This window comes from Jaculus jaculus, chromosome 1 (genome assembly GCF_020740685.1).
Source record: "Jaculus jaculus isolate mJacJac1 chromosome 1, mJacJac1.mat.Y.cur, whole genome shotgun sequence".
NCBI lineage: Eukaryota > Metazoa > Chordata > Mammalia > Rodentia > Dipodidae > Jaculus > Jaculus jaculus.
In genome coordinates, this window is record NC_059102.1 from 308,242,841 (window position 1) to 308,267,024 (window position 24,184).

At 44.6% G+C, this 24,184-nt stretch overlaps 1 protein-coding gene across 3 annotated transcripts in view; it reads left to right on the forward strand.

The window, feature by feature from the left end:
* The first annotated feature begins 14,380 nt into the window (after window positions 1-14,380).
* The window catches only part of Gpr161 (G protein-coupled receptor 161), a 59,222-nt gene continuing 49,418 nt past the window's right edge, over window positions 14,381-24,184 (forward strand). Inside the window, exon 1 of one of the 3 annotated variants that reach the window (XM_045160782.1) lies at window positions 14,381-14,637. The gene's annotated coding sequence lies outside the window, so the exon portion shown is untranslated. Of the gene's footprint in view, window positions 14,638-15,177; window positions 15,256-15,543; window positions 15,637-24,184 lie in introns of those variants that run through there. The other 2 variants (XM_045160788.1, XM_045160792.1) reach the window with 2 other exon arrangements.

Consider the following 24,184-nt stretch of genomic DNA (forward strand, 5'->3'; position numbering starts at 1 on the left):
ACATGGGCACTGGGCATCATATCCAGGCCCTCGTACTTGCGCAGAAAATACTTGATTGACTGAGCTATCTCCCCAGTCAGTCCACTTTAAATGTGTAATCATGCAACCCATGGGCCTTTCGGGCTAAACTGCAAGTATCCACTATGCCCCTGGATCATTCATTCACACACTTCAGGATGATAACTTTACAACTACTTTTCTCTTAACTTTCATTCTCAATGTTAGCCTTTTCTTCTGACTTCCCATTTCACGAAGAAAACTGAAGCACGGAGAAGAGCATTCCAGAGCTGGGGATGTAGCTCAGCGGGAGAGTACTTACTTGCCTAGGAGATGCCAGGCCCTGCTTCAACCCCCAGCACAACTAAAAACCTAACAGAACCGTCCACAGACCCCACACCACCATGTGCCACCACTAGGTGGGGCCCTTCTACTGTAGCCGCGTCTGCATTTTTGCCAGCAAGTTCTTCCTCTTTCCTATCTCTAAAACTTTTGACCGTATACCTTATTATTACTATTAGTATAAAACCATGCTGGGTTTGTTGGCTACTGTTTAAATAGAAAGCAAGAGCTGACAATGTGGCTCAGTCGTAGAGTGCCCAACACATGCATGGCCCTACATTCAGTTCCAGCACCTACTAGGTGGACGTTACACAAAAGAGAGACAGAGAGAAGAAAACAAAAAGAAACAAACCCCTACAAAACTTCCTCTTGGGCTGGAGAGATGGCGTAGCGGTTAAGCGCTTGCCTGTGAAGCCTAAGGACCCCGGTTCGAGGCTCAATCCCCCAGGACCCACGTTAGCCAGATGCACAAGGGGGCGCACGCGTCTGGAGTTCCTTTGCAGTGGCTGGAAGCCCTGGCGCGCCCATTCTCTCTCTCTCTCTATCTGCCTCTTTCTCTCTCTGTCACTCTCAAATAAATAAATAAAAATCTTAAAAAAAAAAAAAAACTTCCTCTTAACCCCACTTTTCATGCCAGCCAACATCCAACGTCATTGCTACTTTTTGCTATAAAACTTCTCAACTGAAACTTCTGTAATCTTCCGAGTTCTCTCCTGCTATCACTATTAAGTCCAGGCCGACCAGGTTCTAGCCCCACCCTCCTTCAGCAGGCTCTTGTTAAGGTCACGAGTAACGTGTACTAAACCCGGTGCTTTGCACTTGGCCTGGCTGCAGCTCGCCATTCCCTCCCGTGACATGCTCAGTGCTCAGCCCTTAGTCCAATTCTCTTCCGTAGCATCACTCGCACTTTCAGGATGGCAACTCCAATGCCATGGGTTGAATTGGGCACTCCTCCAGATATGTGGAAGTCCCAACCCCTCAGTACCTCAGAATTTATCTTATTTGGAAGTAGTGTCACTGGAAATATAGCAGTGAAGTAGGTTATGCATTTAATCCGAGATGACTGACGTCCTTATAAGAAAAGGAGAAGAGACAAGGATTGAAACACACTTGAGAACACCATGGGGTGGCAGAGGCAGTTTGGAGTGCTATAGCTATAAGTCAAGGAATGCCAAGGGGTGCCAGAAGCTAGGATGTGGCAAGGAAGGAGCCTCCTCTGCAGGTTTCAGAGACAGTGTGGACTATTGACACACTTTCACATGCCTAGCTTCCAAAACCTAGTCAATAAACACTTGTTGTTTCAAGCTACCCAGTTTGTGGTGCTTTGTAATGGCAGCCTTGGACAATTGACTACACCCAGTCTTGCAGCTCTAAAAGATCGTTTTTATACTGAAGACTGCCAAATGCTTTTTTTTTTAATTTTAAAATTTATTTATTTCAGAGAGAAAGAGAGAGAGAGAGAGACAGAGAGAGAATGGGCACACCAGGGCCTTTGGCTGCTGCACACAAATTCTAGAAGTATGCACCACCTTGTGCATCTAGCTTATGTGGATCCTGGGGATTTGAACTTGGATACTTTGGCTTTGTAGGCTACTGCCTTAACTGCTTAAGCATCCATCTCTCTACCCCCACCCAAATGCTTATTTTGATTCTATGCCACTTTCCAACAATTTTATTCACATCCCCACTTTAATAGCTGATATACATCTCAAAGTTAGGTGAACCAAATGAATTTTCAAACCATCACTAATCAGAGCTTTGATAAAATGTCAGATTTTCAACAAGCCCTAGCCTAGCCACCCTTTTAATAGTGAAAGCTATCTTCTGCCCTGGGCACTTACACCCTCCTTACATTGGGGCTCTGGTTCTGGTTAGCTTCCAGCTCCCATGGGGAGGCGTTTTTGTCTGCCTACTCAATGGTGGTCTCAAAAGCACATGATACGTGCTCAATTGGATATTTGCTGTAGGGGAAAACATCTGAGTGTGTGTGTGTTTTATCAAATCTTTAACTGTATTTTCATTTTTGTTTCTTTCTTTTTTATTTTTTTGAGGTAGGGTCTCACTCTAGCTCAGGCTGACCTGGAATTCACCATGTAATCTCAGGGTGGCCTCAAACTCACTGTGATCCTCCTACCTCTGCCTCCTGAGTGCTGGGATTAAAACTGTCAGCCACGGGCTGGAGAAATGGCTTAGTGGTTAGGGCATTTGCCTGTGAAGCCAAGGGACCCAGGTTTGATTCCCCAGGACCCACATAAGCCAGATGCACAAGGGGCACATGCAATCTGGAGTTCGTTTGCAATGGCTAGAGGCCCCAGCATGCCCATTCTCTCCCTCTCTCTCTCTCTCTCATTGCAATCAAATAAATATATATATTTTAAAGTGTGAGCCACCACACCAGGCATTGCATGTTCATTTTCAAACTACATTGTTAGGGGATTGGGAGATGGCTCAGTGATTCTAGGTGCTTGCTTGCAAAGCCTATTGGGCCCAGGTTCAATTCTCTTGCCACTCACATGGGCACTTGTTTGCAGTGTCAAAAGACCGTGGCATGCACACACACATGGATACATACAAATAAGTAAATCAAAATTTAAAAGTACATTGTTAAAGTAACAAACTAAACATGCTTAGCATAAATAATTCAGTACAGGAAATGAATTAAATAAGTAGTAGAAGTATCTCTTTCCAGTAACCCATATCTAAATACAATCAATGTTTCTGTTTTAGTGTATTCTCTTCAAAATTACTTTTTAAAAATATTTTTATTTTAATTAATTTATTTATTTGATAGAGAGAGAGAGAGAGAGAGAGAGAGAGAGAGAGAGGGAGAGAATAGGCACGCCAGGGCCTCCAGCCACTGCAAATGAACTCCAGATGTGTGTGGCCCCTGTGCATCTGGCTAACATGGGTTCTGGAGAATAGAACCTGGGTCCTTTGGCTTTGCAGGCAAATGCCTTAACCGCTAAGCCATCCCTCCAGCCCCAAATTTCTTTAAATGCACATAGGGACACACACACAGAAAGACACCTACAAATGTGCAAAAATGGGATTATGCTTTTTACATATTTTATTTAACTTTTGGTTTTCCAAGGTAGAGTCTCACTCTAGCTCAGGCTGACCTACAGTTCACTATGAAGTCTCAGGGTGGTCTCAAACTCATGGTGATCCTCCTACTTCTGCCTCCTGAGTGCTGGGATTAAAGGCATGCACCACCATGCCCGGCTATTTACATATTTTAAATCAGCATACTGTTGCGTGACATGGCCCTCCAGAAAAACAACTATTGTCATCTTCATCAGAAGCAGCTGTAATCATGCATGAGAGACTCTGAGATTGGGCCCATTCATGTTCCACCATAGAAGGACAAGAAGGGTTGTCAGTCCCTCACCTGACATCTCGGGAGACCCTGGAGCCAGCTGGATGTAATGATGCGTGAGGGCTCATGGCCTCATGGGAGATAGAGTGTATAGAGGGATGATCGAGGGACAGGGAACTCAGGCGATGCAGGTATGGGGAGGTTGTCATCCTTTCTGAGGTGAGATCTTTCCATGCTCCAGCTGTTTGGGGGTCTCTGAGCTTCTGTGAATAACCCCTCACCCACCTTCTCTAAGAAAACCCAATAGACTCACTGGTTTACCAGGATGAACTTTGGTGAAATTGGTCTTTGGTTTTTTTTTTGTTTAGGGAAATTGGCCAGGGCCTCAGGCAGTGCAATGGAACTCCAGATGCTTTCGTCACCTAGTGGGCATGTGCAACCTTGCGCTTGCCTCACCTTTGTGTCTGGCTTACGTGGGATATGGAGAAGCAAACATGGATCCTTAGGCTTCACAGGCAAGTGCCTTAACCACTAAGTCATCTCTTCAGCTTGGCCTGTGGGGAACAAGCACTTGTTAGAGTCCCCAGAAAAGAGTTCATACAACACATATCAAGTAATAGGTTCGTTATGGCACGCTGTGGTCGGCCCTGTTCTCTGGCTCCTCTCTCCCATCTCCCCTCCACGCCTGCTTGCGCCTTCCTGCCTCCGTGCTTTCCACCTCTGTGTCACGTGCTCTAGTGCTCTCCTGACTTCCTTTTCTTAAAAACAACCTATTTACTTATTTTTCCTATTTGCTACCAAGGATGACTTTCTACTCCAACCCGATTGTGTGTCATTGGTATGTGGAGATGCTTAGGATTGCCATGAGCTCAAAGCCACCCTGAGACTACATAGTGAATTCCAGGCCAGCCTGTGCTGCAGTGAGACTCTACCTCGGAAAACCAAAATATATAAATAAATAAAATAAAATAAAAAATAAATCACCACGAGACTAACAAAAATAATACAAATAAAGAACATGATGGAGATGGGAACACAATAAGAGCCTATTTTAGGTTTGTGAACATGAATGTCTATGGACCGTAGACCAGCTTGGAAAAGAAGTATCCAAGGACTGGGGAGATGTCTCAATAGTTAAAGAAACTTGCTTGCACAAAGTGTTGGCCTAGGGGCTGGAGAGATGGCTTAATGGTTAAGGTGTGTGCCTGCAAAGCCTAGCAACCCAAGTTTGATTCCCCAATACTCATGTAAGCCAGATGCACAAAGTAGTGCATGCATATGGAGTCTATTTGCAGTAGCTAGAGGCCCTGGCAGGTCCATTCTCTCTCTCTACCTGCCTTTTTATCTCTCTTTTCAATAAATAAATAAAAATATATTCTTAAAAATTGTTGGCTCAGGTTTGATTTCCCAGAACCCATATAAAGCCATATGTACACCACGACGCATGTGTCTGGAGTTCATTTGCCAAATTTACCATTTAAGAACAAAAGGTTTTCTACAGATATGTGTCCATATCACCTATAATTTGGGACAAATTTTCCTCCTCTTTTGCCATCTTGAACACACACACACACTGTTCTGTTAATCTGAAACACAAAGCGAAAGGTGCAAGAAGGTGAAATTACTTCAAATAAAGTCGTCTATAAAACTCTCCTATAAAATCCTAGATGGCTTTGCTCCAGGGTAGACATGATGCAGAGCAAAACCCAGTCCCTGTGACATCAGTGTAAGGGACATTTGCTCCCTCCACTTTACAGTAGCTCTCAAGTTGCTACAGTTACTTAATCAGCCATATTGTGTCCATGGCTTCTTGTATAAGACTTCTCCAACATTTTCTGTAACATATTGTGTCCATGGCTTCTTGTATAAGACTTCTCCAACATTTTCTGGAAGCACAGGAGTCTAAAACCAGAACCAAAAACTGCTTATGCATATGGCAAGAGAAAGGAAGAAAGGACAAAGCTGACGGTCAAGCCGTACTTTGCAGTTTCTGAACCCCTCCCCGCCCCGCTGTGCATCAAGGTCACCTTGGGCGTATCTCATGTAGAATTCTGGGACACCATCCCAGACCTGCCATATTCCTAAATTAACAGTTCTTAAATCTAGCACACTGTTTGTTGATAACAAATGCTTTGTGACAATCTGTTACTATCCTGAAATGAAATTCATAATAAGGTAATCTATCTATATATAGAATTTCAAAATTATATGTCATAGTCTTAACTTTAGTAATGTAAGGGAGTAATTATATATCACTTTCCTATATAAGGTTTTCATTTCACACAGAGAAAAGTTCAGACCTATGAAATCCCAAAAAATCTACTCTATTTTCTGTCTGAGTCCATTCAATGTCTGTACCTCTTACTGCTATTAAGTCTTGGCATGGTGCTTCAATCAACCTAGAAAAGTTGCCTCCTCAGAGCCTTTGCTCATTTCAATATGCAGGAAGTGGCTTTTCAAAACCAGTAAATAACTTGTTGGAATAAATCGAGGTGTACACCTTTAGTCCCGGCACTTGGGAGATAGAGGTCGGAGGATTACTGACGGTACGAGGCCACCCTGATACTACATAGTAAACTCCAAGTCAGCCTGGGCTAGAGTGAAATACTACCTAGAAAAACCAATAATAATAATGATAATAAAAATAAATAAAAAATACTCTTCTCTTATTTTAAATTTTTTAAATTTTATTTATTTGAGAGCAATAGACAGAGAGAGAAAGAGGCAGAGAGAGAGGGAGAAAGAATGGGTACCCCAGAGGCTCCAGCCACTACAAATGAACTCCAGATGCATTCCCCACATTGTGCATCTGGCTTACGTGGGTCCTTGGGAATTGAACCTTGAACCAGGGTCCTTAGGCTTCACAGGCAACTGCTTAACTGCTAAGCCATCTCTCCAGCCCCCTTTTCCCTTATTTTATTTTATTATTTATTCTTTTTGGAGGTAGGGTTTCACACTAGCCCAGGCTGACCTGGAGTTCACTAGGTAGTCTCAGGGTGGCCTCAAACTCATGGTGATCCTCCTACCTCTGCCTCCCAAGTGCTGGGATTAAAGGTGTGCGCCACCACTCCCGGCTTCTCTTCCCTTATTTTATATACCACTAGCATTCTTAGACAGATTAGCATACAAGAAAACCATATCAAAAGCCCCTCTATGTTTATATGTTACATAATTTGATACTAGACTACAATGTATTTTATAGTCTTTTGTCACATGACAGGAACTTTGTTTGTGTAGCACTGTTTCATGCACAGAATCCCTCCAGGACTGCCCACCAGCTAGCCTGGCAAACACAGCAGTGAGCAAACGGATGGTGCTTCCAAACAAGGCAGAAGATGAGGACCACACCAGAGGTCGTCTGACCACCACATAAATGACATACACACAAAAGAAAAAATATAGTTGGGCATGGTTGAGACAGGAGGATCACCATGAGTTCGAGGCCAGCCTGAGACTACATAGTGAATTCCAGGTCAGCCCAGGGTAGAATGAGATCCTACCTCAAAGAGAGAGACAGAGTGAGATAGAAATAAAAGTATATATACCTGGCATCCTTGGCTCCACGTACTAGTTGCCAAGACTTCTGTCTGGTCATTGTGACCATAATGCTCCACAGACTTCCAAAATGTCATATTGAACATGCTTGAGTTATATGCTTTCTTTTCCACACCAGAGAAATAAACTTATGCTGACTTAATTTTTAAAAAAGCTATTGTTTTCTGAGCTGGGTGTGGTGGCACATGTCTCTTTAATCTCAGCCCTAAGGAGGCTGAGGTAAGAGGATCACTGTGAGTTCGAGGCTACCTTGATACTAGACAGTGAATTCTAGGTCAGCTTGGACTAGAGTGAGACTCTACCTTGAAAAACAAAGAAAGAAAGAAAGAAAGAAAGAAAGAAAGAAAGAAAGAAAGAGAGAAAGAGAGAAAGAGAGAAAGAGAGAAAGAGAGAAAGAGAGAAAGAGAGAAAGAGAGAAAGAGAGAAAGAGAGAAAGAGAGAAAGAGAGAAAGAGAGAAAGAGAGAAAGAGAGAAAGAGAGAAAGAGAGAAAGAGAGAAAGAGAGAAAGAGAGAAAGAAAGAAAGAAAGAAAGAAAGAAAGAAAGAAAGAAAGAAAGAAAGAAAGAAAGAAAATTTAATCCTACTTGTCCAGTTGTTTGAAAGATTCTCTCAAACTTCCTGATAGCAGGACATGGTGATTGGATGAGAGCAAGAGACACTACCTCGAAATCCCTCCCCCACCAAGGAAAAATAAGTTATTGGTTTCTGTTAACAGTCAGTCACATTGTGGAAATCAGTGTGGAGGTTCCTAAAACAGATTGATCTACCATATGACCCAGCTATAGCACTCCTAGGCATATATCCGAAGGAATCATCTCATTTCCTTAGAGGTATGTGCTCAACCATGTTTACTGCTGCTCAATTTATAATAACTGGGAAATGGAACCAGTCTAGATGTCCCTCAACTGATGAGTGGATAACGAAGATGTGGCACATTTGTACAATGGAGTTCTACTCAGCGGTAAAGAAAAATTAAGTTACAAAATTTGCAGAAAAATGGATGGACCTGGAAAGGATTATACTAAGTGAGGTAACCCAGGCCCAGAAAGCCAAGTGCCACATGTTCTCTCTCATATGTGGATCCTAGCTACAGATGATTGGGCTTCTGCGTGAGAATGAAAATACTTAGTAGCAGAGGCCAGTAAGTTAAAAAGGAGACATAAAGGGAAGAGAAAGGAAGGGAGGAGGGTACTTAATAGGTTGGTATTGAATATATGTAAGTACAATGATTGTGAGGGGGAGGTAATATGATGGATAATGGAATTTCAAAGGGGAAAGTGTGTGTGTGGGGGGGAAGAAGGGTATTACCATGGGATAATTTTTTATAATCATAGAAAATGCTAATAAAAATTAAAAAAAACAACAACAACAGTCAGTCACAGAGTGCTTCAATTTCAGGGAAACCTTCACCTAGGGTCAAACGGTATAACTAGGACCCAAATTCTGTGCTGTATATTTCTTTTTTAAAAGATAATTTAAAAACATTTATTATTTTGAAATATATTTTTATTTATTTACTTGAGAAAGAGAGAAAGAAAGAAAGAAATAGAATTGGCATACCAAGGCCTTCAGCTGCTGCAAACCAATCCTAGACACATGTGCCACCTTGTGCATCTGGCTTACTTGGGTCCTGGGGAATCGATCCTGGGTCCTTTGCTTCGCAGGCAAGTGCCTTAACTGCTAAGCCACTTCTCCAGCCCTTATTTATTAATTTTACTTATTTATTCATTTGAGAGAGAGAAGCAGATAGAGAGAAAATGGGCACTTCAGGGCCTCCAGTCACTGCAATGGAACTCCAGACACATGTGCCTCCTTGTGCATCTAGCTTTTTAAATTTAATTTAATTTATTTATTTGAGAGAGGGAGAGAATGTGCATGCCAGGGCATCCAGCCACTGCAATTGAACTCCAGATGAATGTGGCCCCTTGTGCATTTGGCTTATGTGGGTCCTCGAACTATGATCCTTTGGCTTTGCAGGAAAACACCTTAACTGCTAAGCCATCTCTCCAGCCCACATCTAGATTTTTTAAGTGGGTACTGGGGAATAGAAACTTGGTCCTTAGGCCTTGCAGGCAAGTGCCTTAACAGCTAAGCCATTTCTCCACCCCTTGTGCTGTTTCTTAACCTCACACAGGTAGGCTTCCTCCTTGTACTCTCAGAATTACTGTTTAAAAAAAAACTTGCTCTACAATCTTCCTCACTTCAAACCATGGAGAAGAGGCCAATTGTCCAGTTTTGTTGTTGTTGTTTTATTGGTGTTGCTTGGGGCTGAACCCAGGGCTTATCCATGCTAGACAAGTGCTCAACCATGGAGCCATACCCTTAGCTCCAGCTACCCAACAGTCTCAGCAAAATGTCTTTGAGATTTGCTCTGACCAGACAGATGTGAGGCCTGTCTCCTAATAAACCACTGCGACTGAAAAGAGATGGAAGATGCTGGGAAGTAGAACCCACTCTGGAGCTGGGGGAGAAATCACTGTGACATAAACCCCATAGCTGACCCGGGAGGAAGCAATGATTTCCCAGGGAGAAATGTGAGGGTGCAATTACTTCCTGGAGAGAGGGGTCTGGGTGCTCAGCAACAAGCAGCAGCTAGTCTCTACTTGGGAAGGGTATCATTGTGAGCGGGGCCTGAGACCCAATGTAATAAACTCCCAAGGGATTCTCTTATTTTAAATGGCTCTATCTAAAGACAATTTGCACAGTGTAAAGTTTGCTCATTCAAAGTAAACAAATCACTGGCACTTTGGATGTCCATAAAGTTGTGTGATTCTCACAGCAATATTAATTTTGAATATTTTCATCATCTCCTAAAGCAACCTTGTATTCATTACCAGTGAACCTTCATAGCCAGACAGCAGCAGATGTTATACTCCTAGGGCTTACAACTACCCCTGTTGTAGGTTTTCAGCATCAGGGATATATTCTCTCCCATGGAGCAGGCTTCCAGTCAAATCAAACAGTGCTTGGTTTCCCCCCTAACAGACATGCCTTCACCCCACTCTCAGCCCCAGACAATTAAAAAGCCCATTTCTGGGGCTGGAGACATGGCTTAGCGGTTAAGGCATTTGCGTGCAAAGCCAAAGGATCCCAGTTCAATTCTCCAAGACCCACATAAGCCAGATGCACAAGGTGGCCTATGTGTCTGGAGTTCGTTTGCAGAAGCTGGATGCCCTGGCATGCCCATTATCTCTCTCTCTCTCTCCTTCTCACTCTTTCTCTCTCTCAAATAAATAAATAAAATATATTTTTAAAAGTCCATTTCTATTGCTGAGGCCCTTGTTTGCCCAACAGGAATAGATGGTAAGACCCTATTGCTGAAGACTCTACATACTTGGGCTACAAGATCACTGAGAAACCCTGCTGGAACTGAGCTGAAAACTTCCATGTAGACCAGCTGACAGAAAGCTGGAAAAAGCCATGCTGCATACAGTTCAAAGGAAGAGAGAAAAATCACCATTGAAGATACCCAACAGTGGACACTGCAAGCCTTATATTTGGTCAGCCAGGCCAAATAAGTCAAAGGGTGCAATAATGTCATGTCTGTTATGGGGAAACCAACCATCCTCTGATTTGACTGGAGGCCTGCTCCATGAGAGAGGATATATCCCTGATACTGAAAACCTACAACAGGGATAGTTGTGAGCCCTAGGAGTGTAACATCTGCTGCTGTCTAGCTAAAAGTATATACTATACTCATCAAACTGCCCAGTAAGCACTTCTCTTAACATTTATACCCATATATTAATGCTACTCTCACTTTTGGCTAGATAACCTTCTCTTTTCAGATGGCAGTGACCTTGGGATGACTCAAAAGGCACCATGGTGCTAAGAAGTGACAGAGGAGTGCTCAACACTGAAATATCTCTATCACACCTTCCAAGGCACAGGGTCCATTGTGGAAGAGGTAATGGAAAGAATGTAAGAGCCAAAGGAAGGGTAGGACTCCTTCCAACGTGCTCCTCCAGACACAAAATGGCCTGGATATCCATGACCTCACAGTGCACTGCCTACACAAGACCATCATAATAGAAAGAAAAGATCATGACATCAAAATAAAAGAGAAACTGATTGAGGGGGAGGGGATATGATGGAGAATGGAGTGGAGTTTCAAAGGGGAAAGTGGGGGGAGGGAGGAAATTACCATGGGTTATTGTCAATAACAAAGCCCATTTCTGTCTCTTCTATATTTATCTAGATATTTCATATGAACAGATTTGTACAATATACAGTCTTTTGTTGTTGTTGTTCTTTTGAGGAAGGGTCTTATTCTAGCTCAGGCTGCCCTGGAATTCACTATGTCATCTCAGGGTGGCCTCGAACTCAAAGTGATCCTCCTACCTCTGCCTCCTGAGTGCTGGGATTAAAGGCGTGCGCCACCACGCCTAGCAATATGTAGTCCTTTATTTCTGCTTTCTTTCACTTGGGTGGGTTTATTTACAAAGCCTGCATAATATTTCATTGCTTGGATATACTATATTTTGCTTATACCTTCATCAATTGAGGGACTTTGGGCAGTTTTCATTTTAGGTCAGTTATAAATAATGGTGCTATGAGAATTTGTGTACAGACTCTAATGTGGCTATACATTTTCATTTCTCTTAGGTAGATACCTAGATATGGAATTCCTGAGTCATATAATAGCCTTATATTGAAATTTTGAAGAAATGCCAAACCGTTTTCTCAAGTGGCTACATCATTTAACATTCCTACCAGTAATGTACCAGTGCTCTAGTTTCTCTCATCTTACACAAACATGTTATTGTCTTTTCAATTATTGTCATCTTAGTGGGTGTAAAATGGAATCTTGTTTTGATTTGCATTTCCCTCATGACTAATAATGTTGAACAGCTTTTCACGTGCAGAATTAGCCTTTTATGTCCATGCTTTGGAGAAGAGCCTACCTCCATTAAACAAAATAAGTTATCTATCTTTTTTTGCCACAGAAGTTGCTTATATATCCTATTTATCTTGGGTATAAGTCTTTTGTCAGATTATGACTTTGACTTGCAAATATTCAGCCATTCTATGAGTTCTTCTTTTTTCTTCTTCTCTTTCTTATTCTTCCTCTTACCTGGAATTCACTCTGTAGTCTCAGGTTGGCCTTGAACTCATGGTGATCCTCCAAACTCTGCCTACCAAGTGCTGGGATTAAAGGCATGCACCACCATGCCTAGCTCCTGTCTGGATTTATGTTTGCCATTGAAGGCTTTCTGTAAACAAATAAACAGAAACAAGAGACACAGATTAAAAATTGAGATGTGGGCTGGAGAGATAGCTTAGTGGTTAAAGTACTTGCCTGCAAAGCCTGGGGACCCAGGTTTAATTCCCCAGTATCCACTTCAACTAGGGGAAAGATACAAGAGAATTTTCCACATGCTCATGGACCAGCACAAGGAGGAACAACCAGGTGAGGACATGTCTTAAATGAGATGGAAGGTGAGGACTGACCCTGGAAAATTGTCCCAAGTTATACATGTGCACTATAGCATGCACTGCTGTATTTAGAAACATGTGCATGCCCGTGCATGCGCGCCCGCGCCCGCACACACAGACACACATACTCACACACCAGAAAAAAAAAATCAATACAAAAGAAAAATATGTCTCCTCCAACATTTGGGATTCAGTAGATGAGGCCTTATGGAACCAACCAGGCAAAGCAGATTATTTATTTATTTATTTGACAGAGAAATAGAAAGAGGGAGAGAGAGAGAGAGAGAGAGAGATTGAGAGAGAGAGAATAGGCACACTAGGGCCTCCAGCCACTGCAGACAAACTCCAGACACATGAGCCTCCTTGTGCATCTGGCTAGCATGGGTCCTGGGGCAGCAAACCTGGGTCTTTTGGCTTTGCAGGCAAATGCCTTAACTGCTAAGCCACTCCTCCAGCCCGCAAAGCAAATTTTAATACATCTTTCTCTTTGTTGCTGCAAAAAGGAAAGTTATATTCTTGCACAAAATCAGTGTCATGTTTTGCACATGATTGTCACCTACACAGTGATATATAGAGACATAATTACTTCAATAACAATTTTTTTCTGTTTTTCCTACTTCTGACTGAAAACTGCTCAAAGCTCAATATTAGCTCCAGAAGGGGGGGGGGCATACAAAACAATCTTAAGAGAACAACTGAAAAATGCATTTGTTGGCAGCAATCTCTATCCCTGAATACACAGTGAGTTCTAAGCCTCTGAGCTATGGGCTTTGTGATAAATAATATATCTGCTAATAAGCAGCAGGAGAAAACTGTTCTCTGTTGAGAGGTCCAAATGAAGCAGAGTAAGCATGAGAAAGGTTGCTCTGTAGGAAGGCTATCTTTTGCATCATGGACACAGATGGAGCTGAAAAGGCCGCAGTTGTTTGCTTTGAATTCTCATTCCCCCCATGCCATTCTGTGGCGTACATTTTCTGATCTTGCTTGAATTCCAACTTTCAAAGAGACTTAGTCTCCGGATTTTATGACTCGGTGATTTAGTTCGAGTGTTTCATTTAACCTTTTCATCGTCACAGAGAGACAGGAACGGATACCTGGATTTTAAATATGAATAAGTTGACAGTCAAAAGGTTAGCTAACTCCCCCAGGGTCAGGGAGCTTAGCTGGTGTCTGAGTCAGTGCAAATTAAATCAATAACCAGTGATTTCGGAACAAATGCCTAAAGTACTCTTGAGAACAGTCCACTTTAAGCTGCTTCAGGAATCTGTCTAGCTTGCTAGGTGAGCCAGACTCTGAGAGAGAAGAGCTGGGCTTCCAGGTTTTGACCACATGAAGCACCTTCCTGTAAGGAATAGTAAATCATTTCTTTACTTTTCCATCCCTCATTAGCCCATTTGTCCCTGAAGCAGTGTGGGTGTTTGGCAGGTGGAAGATAGTAAATTCTTGTTCTAAATGGTGCCTATTAACAATAAGTAGGCAGCTCCCACGACAGCAATCTGTAGACGAGGGAATAATTAATGCATTTATTAAAGCAGATGGATTTCAGAGGAATTGTAATTCTGTTCTAAGCACAGTATCGGTTTTGTTTGCTGAACTTCAGCAAGCCGGGCGTTATAACTTCACAGCCGATTTTTTCTTGTTTTCCTTTTATAAAATTGTTTCTTAGCAGTTCCGTCGCTAGCTTCAATTTTTCCTCTTAAGCTTGCTGCCTAGACAACGTGGGAGGCTGGGGCCAAGTAGGGAATGGGGGAGCAGTGAGCAGGACCGCTCCTCTCAGCGGCCAGGCCCAGATCTTAATATCATATTAATAGCTAGCTGCTTTGGGGGATTGAAAGGGAGTGCAGCAGCCTTGCAAAAGGTCTGGTTCCATCCACTGTCCACTTCACCCGGCTGGCTGCGTGATTTATTCACCGTGACATCCCCAGGTCCACGATAGTGCCTGGGGCAGGCACAAGACGGATGCCCACAGCGGTCCGGTAGGATGAAGGAAAGGTGAGCAGGAGAGAAGTGGGATGCCAGGAGTCCTGGGCGAAGCCTGGGGTTGGTGAGGAGCCGACGGGAAGAATCCAAAAGTACTTGTGCGATGGACAGAGTCGCGGGAAGGGGCGTCCCAAAGGCTGGCAAGCGAAGAGGGCAGGCCCAAGTGAGGGACCACGAAGGTTTGCAAGGAGAAAGTGGGTGAAGACGAGACAAAGAGCAGCGGCCGAGGCCCGGGGGAGGGGGGGGATGGTGGAAAGAAATGGGCGAGAAGTGGCGGGGCCGCGAGGGAGGCGGATGCGCAGAAAGGGGCGTGAGGGAGGGAGCGAGGGCGAGCGCGCGGGCCGGGCCGGGCCGGGGCGGTGCGGGGCCCGGGGCGGCGGCGAAGGGGGCGGGCGCCGGGCGCCGAGGAGGAGCGCGAGCGCCGCGAAGTTACTCGGCCTGCGCCGGGCCGCGGGGCCGCGTGCTGCGGGCGGGCGGGCGGGAGGAGCGAAGCGGGGCTCGGCCGGCTGAAACCCGAAACCTCCGGTCCCGGAGCGCGGCGCGGTGGGAGGGAGCGAGCGAGCGAGCGAGGGAGGAAGCGGAGCGGCGGCCCGGGCCGGGCCCTGAGCTGCCCGGGGCGGCGGCTCTTCGGTGAGCACGGGGCGGGGGGCCGAGGGGCGCAGGCCCCGGGCGGGACCCCCGGGAGGGAGCGGGGAGAGGGCGGCATCCCCCCCCCCCACCCCCACGGCGCGGCTCCGCTCCCCGCGGCTCGGGCTTTGGCGCCTCGCTTCGGAGCTCTTTTGTGGACACATCCCGAGGGCGCGCCCTTCCCGCCCGGGCCGGGGACTAGCCCACCTCATCCTGCCCGGCTGCCGCGGGCCCCGTTGGCACGGGTGCCCCGGGGAAGCCGGAGCATCCGTGCGTGCCCTCTGGGACTTAGCTGGATGCGGGCCGCGCCCCCTGCGGCCCGCCCTGGGGTGGGGATGGGAGGCGCGGGCACCGCGACCCTTGGCTGGAATCTCTGAGGACCAGGTGAGTAACATCCTCCCCGGGCGTTCTTTTCCTGGAGCCTGGGGCGCATCCCCGCGCCTAGAAGTCGCCGGGTGGGCGCCCTAGCCTCTCAGATCTGCGAAAGGCCACATTCATTTAGCCCGGGGACGGGGTGGGGTGGGGTGGGGTGGGGGCCCAGCGCTTGGCCAGTTCTTGGCGACTCGTGTGGGCCAGAGCTTAACCCCGGTGCATCCTTTTTGGACAAAGGCATGTGGTGCGCGTCCGTCTGCTGGATGCCTGGAAGGAGCCTTCGCACTTCCGAGCGGTCTGTTCACCAGAAACTGTGCCGCCTGGCGTTGCTATCATCATTGTACCTTTCATCCTTTTTTTGCAAAGTGTCTACAAGAGCAGTCATTCAGACCACCTCCCTGTGAAGGACGGAGGTGGCGGCAGTTTGGGAGGGAAAGGACCCCAGTTCTTTGATCTGTCTAGTGGGGGATACTGGTAACACCAGGCGATCAGGTCTTAGGTGCTGGAGGCTGCAGGAGCACCGGAATCCCAGTCCCTCTTCCGGGTACAGCCATCTGCTCATTCGTGAGCGCAGCTCAGCCTTTTCTCTCCCAGAGGAGCTGGACCACTTTTTGAGTTGCGGGAGCCTCGTATATGCGATGTTTTTTTTTAACCTCAGCCACTGAGTAAGTGAACATATTTTTCTCAGGCCCTCCTGGCCCAATGGGAGGGGGCGTGGCCTCAGGTCATCAAGAACAGGACTGGGCTCTGTATCCAACTCTCTTCAGATCCCATCTTCCTGCCCCAGCCCACGCCCATTTTATTTTATACTTCAGGGACGCCAGACAGCACTTTCATATACACCTTTAATTTTTTTTTTTTTTGTTTGTTCTCTTGTTTTTCGAGGTAGGGTCTCTCTCTAGCTCAGGCTGACCTGGAATTCACTATGTAGTCTCAGGATGGCCTTGAACTCATGGTGATCCTCCTACCTCTGCCTTCTCAGTGCTGAGATTAAAGGCGTGCGCTACCCTACCCAGCCCATATACACCTTTTAAATTCATTCACATGACAACCTTGTGAAGTGCAATTATTGTGCCCCTTGATGGGTGAGGAAACTGAAACTCCAGAGCTAAGAAGTAGCCGGAATCGAACTCAGGTCTTTTGGCAATGTTGTGTGCATGAGGGTCCTTGACTCAGGACCTCTCCTTGCCCTTCAGCTCCTCTGCCATAGATACTAGTGAGCATAGAAACTCCCTCAGACCACCCAGCCTGGAGTAGAGTGAGACGCCACCTCGAAAAACAAAACAAACAAAAAGAAACTCCCTTAGAAAGAAACCTGTTTGGAATTTTGGAATTATTTCCAAGCCTAGGGTCACCATATATGTCTGTTAATGTTGCATATGCACTGAGAATTCTCTGAGAGAATGAGGGAGTGGCCAAAAGGATGTGTGTGCGCCCTGGGGTCTGTGGAAGATAGAATGGCTAAACTGGATCTCACCTAATTGCTAGTAGAAGGAGGTGCCCTTCAGTGGACAAACATGCTAGCTCAGGGCTATTGGGGAAGTCAGAGTGCAAAGGGAAGTGGATGGAAGGACTGGGTGGGGTTGTGTGGAGAACACTGCTTGCTCCCTCTACATGGAAGCAAGTGCAGGCACCACCACAAGGCTCCATTCTACACACTATTGTCTGATGGATGCTTTGTGGAGGCTGTAAATGTTTGTTTGAGGTAGGATCTCACTTTAGCCCAGGTTGACCTGGAACTCACTCTGTAGTCCCAGGCTGGCCTCGAACTCACGGTGATGCCAGGTGAAGCTGTAAATTTTTACAAAACAAGTCCATTTTTAAATATGGCACTTAATTCAAAACATTAAAATTTTTTATTTATTTATGAGGGAAGTAGGGAGGGGGAGAGAGAGAGAGAGGGAGACTGAGAATGGGTGTGTCAGGGCCTCTAGCCACTGCAAATGAACTCCAGACGCATGAATAAAACATGATAAGGCATATTTGCAATTTTATTTTGGCTTGATATATATATATATTATATTATTATATATATTATAATATATATTATATATATTATATATATTATATATATATCATATATAATATATATATATAATATATATATATTATACTCAAGTTATGGTTGCCCTATTCCCTCTCCCATCTCTGAGGTAACCATGATAAGTGTATTTATTTCTAGACCCTTTTTTTTCTTTTAGTTTTTCAAGGTAGTGTCTTGCTTCAGCCCAGGCTGACCTGGAATTCACTATGTAGTCTCAGGGTGGCCTTGAACTCATGGCAGTCCTCCAACCTCTGCCTCCTGAGTGCTGGGATTAAAGGCATGCATTACCATGCCAGGCTTATTTTATCATATCTTATACTGCAATACCAAAAAATCGTGAAAGGCCAGGCATGGAGGCACATACCTTTAATCCCAGCACTTGGGAGGCAGAGGTAGGAGGATCGCTGTGAGTTCAAAGCTACCCTGAGACTACATAGTGAATTCCAGGTCAGTTTGGGCCAGAGTGAGACCCTACCTCCAAAAACAAAAACAATTAAAAAAAAAAACAACTATATGATGAGGGCTGGAGAGATGGCTTCGCGGTTAAGGCATTTGCCTGGGAAGCCAAAGGACCCAGGTTTGATTTCCCAGGACCCACCTAAGCCAGATGCACAAGGGGCTCATGCATCTAGAGTTTGTTTGCAGTGGTTACAGGCCCTGGCATGCCCATTCTTTCTCTTTCTGTCTCTCTTCTCTCTCTCTCTCTTTTTGCTTGCAAATAAATAATTAAATATAAATATTTAAAAAACTATATGATGAAATAATATTTGCATTCTTACTTTTGGATCAACATGAGTATGTTGAATATACTTGGAGAAAATATATAAGTGGAGGGCATGTGTGTAATCTCTGTGATTTACTTTTGTTTAACAGTATGACTTAGTAAATCACATAACTCCACAGAAGAGGGCCACAGAGAAATGGGAACAGGAAAAAGGGAATAAAAGAGTATAATTTGTTTAAAAAAACTTAAAAGTTCCTTCAATATGGATAATAGGTATGCTTTATCTTTTTTAAAAAATATTTTATTTATTTATTTACTGGAGAAAGACAACAAGAGAAGCAGATAGAGAGAATGTATGCACCAGGGCCTCCAGCCACCGCAAACGAACTCCAGATGCGTGCACCACCTTGTGCATCTGGCTTACATGGGTCATGGGGAATCTAACCAGCCCCATTCTTTTACACAATTGCGTAGTATTTCATAGTACAGATTCACTATAGTTTATTTAAATAGTTCCCTGTTGCTGGACTTTTAGATTGTTTCCAATTTAACTTATCTATGTACATGTAGCATATTTCTGGATAAAAGTTATTCCTAAAAGTGGAACTTTCTGAATCAAAGACAATACACATTCTAATTATATAGCAGATTTTTCTTTTGTTTACTGGAGTCTAAGAAACTGTTGAAAAGTTACAATATTCAAAAGCAATAATAGTTAAAGTTATATAGTCCTTTCCCACTCATGTTATCCAGCCTTCTGTTTCCTTTTGTGTGTATGTATGTATGTCTGTGCTATGATGTGTACATGTATGAGTGCCTGTTCATGTGTGGTACTGTGGGGACATGTGTGCCACCAAATGTGTGGAGGTCAGAAGACAACTTTCTGGTCTTTTGAGGCAGGGTCTCTGAGTGCGCACTGTTCCTCTTGCCAAGCTGGCTGGTCTGCGAGTCTCTGCGAAGTTCTCCTGTGGCCACCTCCCATCTGTAGTAGGTGCACTGGACCATAGAAACTTCTTGCTTCAATGTGGGCTCTGAGGCTCTGAACTCAGGTACTCATGCTTACATGCCAAGCACTTTAACCACAAAGCCATCTCCTCAGCCCTCTTCTGTTTTCTTTCCTTTCCTTTCTTTCTTTTTTATTTCTTTTTTTTTTGAGGTAGGGTCTCACTCTAGCCCAGGCTACCTGGAATTCACTATGTAGTCTCAGGGTGGCCTTGAACTCATGGTGATCTTCCTACCTCTGCCTACTGAATGCTGGGTTTAAAGACATGATCCACCATGCTCGGCTATTTCCTTTTTTGATATAAAACTAATTTTGCTAGATTTTTTTTGTCTATTCTTCCAGACAGATTCCACATACCTACCTACACACATATATCTATTCAAAAACAAATATGGTAGGATGCTTTATTACATCTTCTGCATATGGCATTTAAAAGTTGATGCTAGATCTTGGAGAACATTCCATATTAGTTATGTGTATTTCAAATGTTAATTTATTCTTTCAAGTTTACCATTAAGATTTTTTAAATTAGTTTATACTTCTTGGAACTGCTTTGTGAAATCCTTTGCCAATTTTTCAATTGAATTGTGTTCTATAAATTTAGGAAGTTTTTCCTAAATTCTGGACTTCTGTTACAAGGCAAGCATCTTCCCTTTTATATCTTTTCCAACTTTGCCTCTTGTGCCCTGCATTGTGCAGAAGTATTTAACTTTTGTGAAGTTACATTGATGTCATTTTTCCTTGTGGATTCAAGATTTCTGTCTTGTTTTTAGGCAGTCTTGTCCTATTTCAAGATTAAATCTTCCATATTTTTCCTCTCCATTCTTCTGATGCTTTTTTTTTTCATTCAAAAAATGTTCTAGGAGCTGGTCGTGGTGGCACATACCTTTAATCCCAGCACTCAGGAGGCAGAGGTAGGAGGATTGCCATGAGTTTGAGGCCATCCTGAAACTACATAGTGAATTCCAGGTCAGCCTGGGCTAGAGTGAGATCCTACCTCAAAAAAACAAACAAAAAAAGTGTTCTAGCCGGGCGTGGTGGCGCACGCCTTTAATCCCAGCACTCGGGAGGCAGAGGTATGAGGATTGCCATGAGTTCAAGGCCACCCTGAGATAACAGAGTTAATTCCAGGTCAGCCTGGACCAGAGTGAGACCCTACCTCGAAAAACAAAAAAAACAAACAAACAAACAAACAAAAAAAAGTGTTCTAGAACTGTGGGTATAGCTTAGTGGTAGAGCACTTGCTTAGCATGCTGGAGGCCTTGGGATCCATTTCTACTAAATAAACAAATAACCACACCTATGAAAATATGCTTTCCCCTTCCTCCTTGTGATCTGGCAGTCAGGGGTTACATCTGCCTATGAGCGTCTTTGGCCCATCTATATTTTCTTCAACTTTTATGGGGCTGTTTTTCACCAGGTCTTAAGGATCTGCTTTCTCAGCAGGCAGAGCAGGAGCAAGGGTGTGGTGGGCAGTGGGAACAATGTGCAGTCATAGAGGTGCAGAGCAGCCGTGAGTATCTGGAGAGCTGGGAGTGACTGGGCGTAGCAGAGGTGGAGGGCATCTGCCAGTGAATAAATTATGCAGGTGTGGGAATCACATGGCATGATCAGGCCTGTGTAGGGAACCATCAGTCTGGCAGAGTGGGGAGAACAGATTGAAATGGGGGCGAGATTAAAGATAAGATGATGAGATAGAAATGTCTAGTAGTGATCTAGAGGGAAGAGGGGGACTCTGAGCCTGAGGAATGACAGCTGTGATGAAGTTTTGGGTTAATTTAATGAAGCACAAATAGGGGATGGACCAGACCAACATTGATTGCTCTGAACACCTGGTGAGTCTATATGGAAATCCAAGGCTCAGGCATGTTCATAAACTGATCCAAGTCAGAAAGTACCAGTCAGAGACTTAGACCCATCAGGTTTGTCTGGCAAGAGCAGTCCACGATGTCCTATGTGGATGGTGTTCTTTCATATGGGATAGAAGCATGCATAGCATAGTGTATCAGGATGGTGGGGACAGAGATGATAAATTCCATTTTGTGCATGTTGTAAATGAGGCACCTTTTACACGGGAGAAAACCTTTACTACTTGGATGGACATGATTCTGTTGATAGGCTATAAATGGGAAGTTTGGAATCATTGGAGGTTAAGTGGGCATAGAGAGGGAGCATATGGAGAGATGAGTTTTCCAAAAGGGCCCTTTCTTTGGCAAATAGTGGAAAATCCAATTCAAGTTGGTTTAAGGAAAAAGGAAAAGTGCTGTCTAATAATTAAAAAGTTTAAGCTGGACATGGTAGTGCATGCCTTCAATCCCAGCACTTGGGAGGCAGAGGTAGGAGGATCACTGTGAGTTCAAGACCCCTGTGAAACTATTTAGTGAATTCCAGGTCAGCCTGGGCTAGAGTGAGACCCTACCTTGAAATATTTCAAGAGTGGGGCTGGAGACATAGCTCAGTTGGTAGAGCGCTTGCCTAGCATATACAAAGCCCCAGGTTTGAGCCCCAGCATCCCATAAACTAAGTGTGGTAATGCATACCTGTAATTTTATCACTCCGGAAGTGGAAGCAAGAACATCAGAAGTTCAAGGTTAAGCTGAGCATGGTGGTGCACACCTTTAATCCCAGCACTTGGGAGGCAGAGGTAGGAAGATCACCATGAGTTCAAGGCCACCCTGAGACTACACAGTGAATTCCAGGTCAGCCTGAACTAAAGTGAGACCCTACCTTAGAAAATAATAAAAAAAAGAAGTTCAAGGTTGTCTTTGGCTATATAGTAAGGTCAAGGCCAATCTGGGCTACCCAAGACCCTGTCTAAAAAAATAAAAATTAAACATTAAAACTTCAAGAAGAATTTTGGATTTTGGCATGGGTTTAGGGTTCATTTTTCTTACTTCCTTTTGTCATATCCTTTCTGCCTGCTGAGGTCCCCTTCGGTGGCCTGGGTGAATTCAGGCTGTCCCCTAGTGAGCTCAGGCTCAAACCCAGTGGCCAGAGGGGCTTTTTTCAGCCCTCCAAGCAATAGTCACACTTAGGTCTGTAAGCTCTGTCTTTGTCAGTTGCTAAGTGGAGAGGCGTAGGTCATGAGGTCGTGTGGGAGTACCAACAGGGTGGTTGTCCAGGGGACATGCAGGGGCACAGGGAAGGGGTTGAGGAGGCTACAGTTGATTTCCACTGTGGGCAAGCAAGCAAGAGAGCTCTGCTGAGAGAGAGCATCTTGGGAAGCAGCACACGAGGTAGGAAGATTAGAGAATAAACCAGACTGGGAGGGGATTGAAGGAAAGGGGAAACAGGACCAGGAAAACCAAGGGAAGGAGGAATCAGAAAAATAATCCTAGCAGTCTGAGGTGCTCAATGCTGCAGAAAGCTCAAGAGGGCCTGCTGGATTCGCTGAGCAGTTCATTGGTGACTTTTCTCCAAGCACAGTGTTTTAATCTGCACTTGGCTATGACTATCTTCTAATGGGTTCCTCTCCCTGCCAGTCTCTACATTCCCCACTGCAGCTCTGGGGCTGGTCAGGTAAGCAGAGTCTAGCGAGGGCAGGGCAGTCAGTGCTTTGCCCATAACTAGGCAGTGGCTACGGGTGGTGCTCTTCACCTCTTCAGTTCCATCAACTGCAAAGTGACGCCAGTATGGTGAGTTGCCTGGAAGGCCTTTTTTTTTTTTTTTAGCTCTAAAATGTTGGAATTAAAAAAATATATTTTGGCCGGGCATGGTGGCGCATGCCTTTAATCCCAGCACTCGGGAGGTAGAGGTAGGAGGATTGCCGTGAGTTCGAGGCCACCCTGAGACTCCATAGTGAATTCCAGGTCAGCCTGGACAAGAGTGAGACCCTACCTCGAAAAACAACAACAACAACAAAATATACGTATATATGTACATACACACACACACACACACGCACACATATGGGGCTGGAGAGATGACTTAGTGGTGAAGGCACTTGCCTATAAAGCCTAAGGACCTAGGTTTGATTCTCCAGGTCCCAGATGCACAAGGTGGCACATGTGTCTGGAGTTCGTTTGCAGTGACTAGAGGCCCTGGCACACCCATTCTCTCTCTCTCTCTCTTTCTCGTTGTAAATAAATAAAATATTTTTAAATTTATTTTATCTGTCTATTAAAGACAGACACAGAGAGAGCAGACTGCCTGTTCTTTGTCATGGAGGCTGTTCTACCTGTAGGACGTTGAGCAGCATCCCTCCTCTTAGATGCCAGTAGCAAACCTCACCCCCTCCACCCTCAACAATGCAGTTCCTGATGACCCCTGTGCAGGGTTGTAAATCACCTCCCCTTGAGGTAGCAATTGAATTGGACTATTATCTAGAGACTTATTAGTCTCTCTCCCCAGGCATCCTAATATCCTAATTCTCTCCACTAACATCACTTGAAGTTTAAAGGCTGGAAAGATGATTCAGGGTTAATGGGGCCTGAGACTGCCTGAGTTCTATCTCTCAGCTGGTCATGGCCCGCATGTCTGTCATCCCTGGCTTGTGGAGAGTGGAGACACGAGAATTTCTGGGGTTTGTGAATATGGTAAGTTCTGGGATTAATGAGAGACTCCATCTCAAGGAAAAATGTAGATGAATGTTGGAGTGGAGGACACTTGGTATTCTCCTGTAGCCTCTGCTTATACGGGCATGAGACACACACATCTACACACACACACACACACACACACACACACACACACACACATTGTTCTTTCTGTTTGTTTGTTTTTTGTTTTTTCAAGGTGGTGTCTCACTCTAGCTCAGGCTGACCTGGAATTCACTATGGAGTCTCAGGGT